The sequence below is a fragment of the Arvicanthis niloticus genome, chromosome 8 (genome assembly GCF_011762505.2).
Source record: "Arvicanthis niloticus isolate mArvNil1 chromosome 8, mArvNil1.pat.X, whole genome shotgun sequence".
Lineage (NCBI taxonomy): Eukaryota > Metazoa > Chordata > Mammalia > Rodentia > Muridae > Arvicanthis > Arvicanthis niloticus.
This window is the reverse complement of record NC_047665.1, coordinates 60,924,115-60,930,114: the sequence shown is the minus strand read 5'-3', so window position 1 is coordinate 60,930,114 and position 6,000 is coordinate 60,924,115. Positions and strand designations below refer to the sequence as shown.

The following is a 6,000-nucleotide window of genomic DNA, read 5'->3' as shown; positions in this document are numbered from 1 at the left end:
TAGGCTTCTTGTATGTTTATGGGCATCTTGTTCTTTAGGCTAGGGAATTTTTCTTCTATAATTTTGTTGAAGACATTTATTGGCCCTTTAAGTTGGTAATCTTCACTCTCATCTATACCTATTATCCTTAGGTTTGGTTTTCTCATTGTGTCCTGGATTTCCTGGATGTTTTGTATTAAGAACTTTTTGCATTTTGCATTTTCTTTGACAGTTGTGTCAATATTTGCAATGGTATCTTCTACACCTGAGATTCTCTCTTCTATGTCTTGTATTCTGTTGATGATGCTTGTGTCTATGACTCCTGATTTTTTTCCTGGGTTTTCCATCTCCAGTGTAGTCTCCCTTTGTGATTTCTTTATTGTTCCTACTTCCATATTTATGTCCTGGATGTTTTTGTTCAATTCCTTCACCTATTTGGTTGTGTTCTCTTGTAATTCTTTAAGAGATTTTTATGTTTCCTCTTTAAGGGCTTCTAACTGTTTACCCGTGTTCTCCTCAAATTCTTTAAACATGTTATTTATATTTTTCTTAAAGTCCTCTATCATCACCATTAGAAGTGATTTTAAATCTGAATCTTCCTTTCCTGGTGATATGGGGAATTCAGGACTTTCTAGTGTGGGAGAACTAGGTTCTAATGATGCCAAGTACCCTGGGTTGCTGATGCTTATGTTTTTGTGCTTGCCTTTTGACATCTGGACCTTCGTAGTGCTACCTGCCCTGTCTCTGACTGGAGCCTCTCTTTCCTATTATCTTGGTTGAACCAGTGCTCTGGGCCAGGAGTCAATTCCTGGGTTCTAGTTACTCCCTGTTTGGGGTGGGTGTTGCTGTCTCCTTACCTAAGATACTGCCTGGGTTAGAGCTCCTGGGAGGCCCACTTCCTCTGGGTTTTGTGAGATTGGGTGCAGAGCTGCCAGCTTGGAATCTGCTGAGTGCTGTGGCCCAGACCAGAAGGACAAATATTTTCAGTTTCAATTTGGATTGAATTTAAAACAGATGTAAAGAAGATGCACGCCTGTTGTAATTGGAGCAGCACCTGTAATGTTTAGTTTGATTACATTTTCATCCCTTGGGCAGAGTCTCTTCCCATGTTTCAACTGTTCACTTAATTGTATCTAGCTGGATAACACGGGCTTAAGTGTTTAGTGTAGGAAACATATTATGAGTTAGTGCTTTGGGAGCAAACATAGGGTTGTTTGCATGCTAAGTAAATGCTCTACCATTGAGCTGATCCTTAGCTCTGCTTTTTTGATCCCTGTGACGACAAGGTTTCCTAATATCACCTGTTAACAAGACAAGGGTTGACTTATTTAGGATAGGAACTTGTTCATCAATACAAGAATAAATCTTTTTTTCTTCCTTTTTTAAAAGTTAAAACTATATGTGTGTGTGTGGATGTATACATGTGAACTTCAGACACCAGTAGAGGGTACCAGAGCCCCTAGGTCTGGAGTTATACAGTTGGTTGATTGTGAGGTACCATGTGGGTCCTGGGAACTGAACCCAGCTATCTGCAAGAGCAGCAGGTGATTCTAACTCACGAGCCATCTCTCCAGCTCCCATATTTCCTCAGTTTTTAAATGGTATGCTGAGTTAGAGGTCAGGGCTTCAGGAAACATAAGGCAATGCTGTAAGCTACATTCCCCAGGCCCAGAAAATAAATCCTTTCTTTTTTGAGTAGGATTTTGCTATGTGTGCCAGACTGGCCTCTGACTTGTAGCAATCCTTCTGCTCCAGCCTCCCGGTGCTGAATTACAGATGTGAACCACCACACCAGATCTGGAGAGGGTAAGACAGACAAAAGAAGAAAAGGAAACCGGAGACCTGCAAGTGGTTCTCAGTTGTGTGGTATCATAGAAAAAACTTCTCATAATTACTTATCAATGGTATAGAATGGCAGCCTTCACGTCTCTCTCCTTTGGTACCCACACAGGAAGTGCACAACTTGAAAGAGATAACACAGGGAGTGCACAAATTGAAAGGTAATTTATTTGCTAAAAATAATGAAGGGGGTAGGGAGAAAGCAAATGGGCTAAGGCGGAATAAAAACGGGGCAAAGACATCTCAAGCATTAAGATTGGAGGCAGATCATTGTACGGGCTTGAACACCGACGTGACTCCTCGTGTCCAGCAAGAATCCAGAACTTGTTTTGCACCTTTGTTCCTTTGGCTACGGGCCAGCCAGAACGGAACCATAGGCACATTCAAGCAGACCACAATTTCAACAAGAATCGGAGGTCAGACGCACATTATATCCACTTGGGAAAGCAGGTTGAGCAGCTGATAACGCACTTCAAAGTCAATTTGGTTCAAGTTCGTAACCCTATCCCTTTAAAAAGGGGCGATTTCGTTCCACTGTGGAATTTAAAATACTTACAATAGAGGACTTTCTATATTTCCCATATGAGAAAAGCCTTGATTGTTCTCCATTCTAGCTGTTTTTCAGGTCCAACACCTAAAACCGGTTCTGGAAATTCCCTCACCAGTCAGTCTAGTCCTACTCCGAAGCAACCTCTACCTTCCTCGCCAGCCACGTTCTTTAGCTTCTCCAGTTTTCAATATCTTAAATCTTCATCCTTTCGGTATTAGTCCAATCAAACTTTGCCTCCAGGAACCTCTTCCTTACGTTCGCATCAGGTAACTCTTCTGAGAACTAAGTAACCAAACTTGACCTCGATAGCGCCCCGTAATTCTACTATCCCACCACTCTTCTACGCCTCCTTAGAGTTCCGCCCCGCCTCACTCCCGCTCCCCCCCACCCATCCGTGAATTGCTTGCGCCTGCGCATCTCCAATTCAGGCGCTTTCCCTTTCCTGACGACCAATCCACTTCCCGCCTCCGGTCCTTGGAACACTCCTCCCCTCTGCTGGGGCCCTGATCGGAGGTGCTGGAAGTAGTTGTCTTATTCATTGCCTGTATAAAAAAAATTTTACAGATAGGAGAATTTCAACAAATCACCGAAGTAGACGCACATGCTTGATAATAGATGTATATTTATCACTTAAGAACCAAACTGAGCGACTGAACACGTAGAGAGGATCGGCAACGAGGCTCAATTTGGATTAGGCAGTAGTTCGGACAGCCTTTTCCTTTCCCCTCCTTTTCTCCGCCCCGCCCCCTAGCAGCCCGGCCGCGTTGGTGAGTGGCGGGCGGGAGGGCCGACGGGAGGAGGGAGGAGGGGGAGCTGAGGGAAGGCGGGCCCTCGGCTGCGAGATAGGTGGGGGGAGGGGAGGGGAGAGCCCGAGCGCTGGAGTTGGTGCTGGGAAACCCGGGGCTAATGTTGACAACAGGCACTAGGTGAGTCCCAGGGATCTTCCTTCCCCTCCGCTCCAACGATAGGGAAGAGCTGGCGCGGAGGGGTACCGGCCTGGACTCCTACTCCCCGAGGGACCCGAGAGGCGACTCCGCACTCCAGCTCTCCGGGGGCGGCGAGCAGTGGAGGGACGAGCGGGTCGGACGTCGTTCTCCTCAGATCCTTCTCCCGGAGGGTCTGGTCAATGTGGGGGTGTCTCGGCCGGGCCGAGGCTGGCGTGAGGCGACAGAAGAGGTGTCTGCCCCACATGCCTGGGCCCAGCCTCGGGGCTGGAGGCGGGGGAGCCTGCTGTGGAGGGGGAAGGTGTTCGGGGGCGTGGAAGAGTGCGAGGAGAGGCTGGGGCGAGCTCCAGAGTCTGGACGGAGGGAAGCGTGGACGAGGAAACGGGGAAGATGTAGAGTAGTCAGACAAGCTCGAGAGGCTTCGGGGCTGAGGCAGTGTGGGCTGAGAAGTTAGGGTTGGGGCTTAGATGTCCCCACGGAATAGGAGTTGTGGACGGGAAGTATGTCAATGGTGGGACCCTGAGCCACAGCGGGGGTTTGTGGGAGATTTGTGGGTGATGCGTGTGCAGGGGAAGAGGCTTGGAGTGGACCTGCAGATGGTGGAAATGGGGCTGTTTGGGTTTATTTCCTTTTAATCAGGTAGTAGGCTGGTTGATTCTTCGATTCTAACTCAAGGCTCTCATTACTTCCCTTATGGGTACTGTTGAACTAAAGAGGTGATCACAGGGTGTTTGATCTGGAGAGGCAAGCAGAGGCTGCTTCCAGGTTTTGGGGTACGCATGGTAGCGAATAACCCTGCTCTAAAAAAGCCTTAAATGTACCGATTGACACATTAGCTGAAAGTAAGACTGTTACTGACCCTTCTCATTTGTCATAGTTTTTAGGTGTTCATAAAAGTCGTACAAATCATCAGGAAAGCCATTTTTGAGCTGTGGTGAAATTTCTGAAAATTTTGAATAAGACTCATACATACATATATAAGGACTTTGTAAAAGAATAAACTCAGAAACCGGAAGATATATCTGTGCTGTTCTACCTTTAGAACATTTTGAGTTCAAAACACAGACTTGAAGAAAGGTAAACCAGCATTCTCTTACTCTGTATTATTTTCAGAGCAGTCTGATTGTGATTTCATACATAGACCATATGGTACTTAGCAAACTTATAGCTGTATTAGGGAAACACCTCCGTTCTCTGTCCTCTCTCCAGGACACTGCCTTAGAATCTGTTTTACTAGTAAAATAGTTTTTACTTTCTTTTGGAAATATAGAATGTACTTAGAAAGGCAATAAAATAATACAGATCAAGTGCCCAGGGCAGTATTTTGGGAACTAGAAAGGTGGTTTTCAAACATACTTTCCTTTTAAGGGCTGTCTGAATATAATTGTATTTAGTAGTTTGTAAAAGTTAATCCTATTTCAATTTCAAGGCCACTAACTTTTCTATTCGTTTTTTAATATAATATTACATGGGCAATTTAGAAACACTTTAGGTGTTATATTTAAAAACAGCTAAATTTAGCTGTTATTAAATAAGAATCTAGCGTTTTTATTAGATTTAATTTATTAAATTTAAATTGACAGGATACAAATGTGTGTCGTTGGATTCATGTTTGTTTTCTAGTTTACTTGGTTTTCAAAATCCTGTGTGAGCACAGAGGAAAGGAGCACTGGGTAGCTACTGAAGCAGTTGAGTAATCTTGGGCAGCTCACACTGCCTTCAGCACTCCGGGTAAACCTGAAGCTTGGAGTGCGTGGAGTCCCATAGTCTTTAATCCTAAAGCTCTCTCCTTTTGTAAAAGCCTCTCGGTGTCAGGTATGAGAGAGAACTGACATTTATTTAACGTCTTTGTCTGTGGTGGCTACACAGTGCTAGAGGTTAGTAACTCTAGGCCACAGCAGCTCCATTGCATTGAAAATGACAAGGATGAACAGAGGAATTAAGTCGCCTGATTCCATAGCTAGTAAGGTACAAAGCTGGGATGCACACTTAAGGGTGATGTCAACACCTGTTCTGTTTGCTCAGTCTCATTGCTGCCTTTTGTTATAAGTTAGTGAGCTGGAATTTGGTTCTGACACCAAGACTTACAGATGTTTTTGGGGATCTGTTTTATCATCCTCTGAAGCAGGATTTGTCTTAATTTATCATTGACTGTTACTGTTTGTTAGTGTGGTGGTTATTTACATTTGCTGAATAAATGAATATTGGTGAGCCATGAAAGTTTGGGAGCCTGGTGAGCTTATAAATGATGGTCTTTCATGGATTTGTCAGATAAAAAGTGAGTTTGTTGAGTCTGTGGAAGAATTTTAAATTTAATTTGTAAGGAATACTTTAGTTATAAATTCTGATGTCATTGTTTTTGTTGTCTGAGAATTGTATGTTCTTGTAATTTTGAAATATCTTGTTGATTCTTCAAATTACAAAATACAAATTCCATAAAATTTTGTTACATATAATGATTAATACCCTTAAATAAGATTGTGTTGTTACCTTAAACATTACGTTGTCTCCATATGTTCAGCCAGAGTGTGCCAGTAAGTTAATAACATTATGTAGCAAGTGCTTTGCCATTATCAGAGCCTCTGCTGAGATTCATAATTCTATGATTTGTCATAGTCGGGTGTCTGTGATCAAGTCTTCCATCTCACAGTTTGGTACTCTCAGGGTTCTTAACTTTGGTTAAGACTG

The 6,000-nt window shown here is 43.7% G+C and overlaps 1 protein-coding gene across 5 annotated transcripts in view; it reads left to right on the top strand.

The window, feature by feature from the left end:
- The first annotated feature begins 3,141 nt into the window (after window positions 1-3,141).
- Window positions 3,142-6,000, top strand: part of Upf2 (UPF2 regulator of nonsense mediated mRNA decay) — a 111,966-nt gene continuing 109,107 nt past the window's right edge. For 4 of the 5 annotated variants that reach the window (XM_034510109.2, XM_034510110.2, XM_076939458.1 and 1 more), the window contains exon 1: window positions 3,185-3,294. The gene's annotated coding sequence lies outside the window, so the exon portion shown is untranslated. Of the gene's footprint in view, window positions 3,295-4,189; window positions 4,390-6,000 lie in introns of all 5 variants that reach the window. The other variant, XM_076939456.1, reaches the window with a different exon arrangement.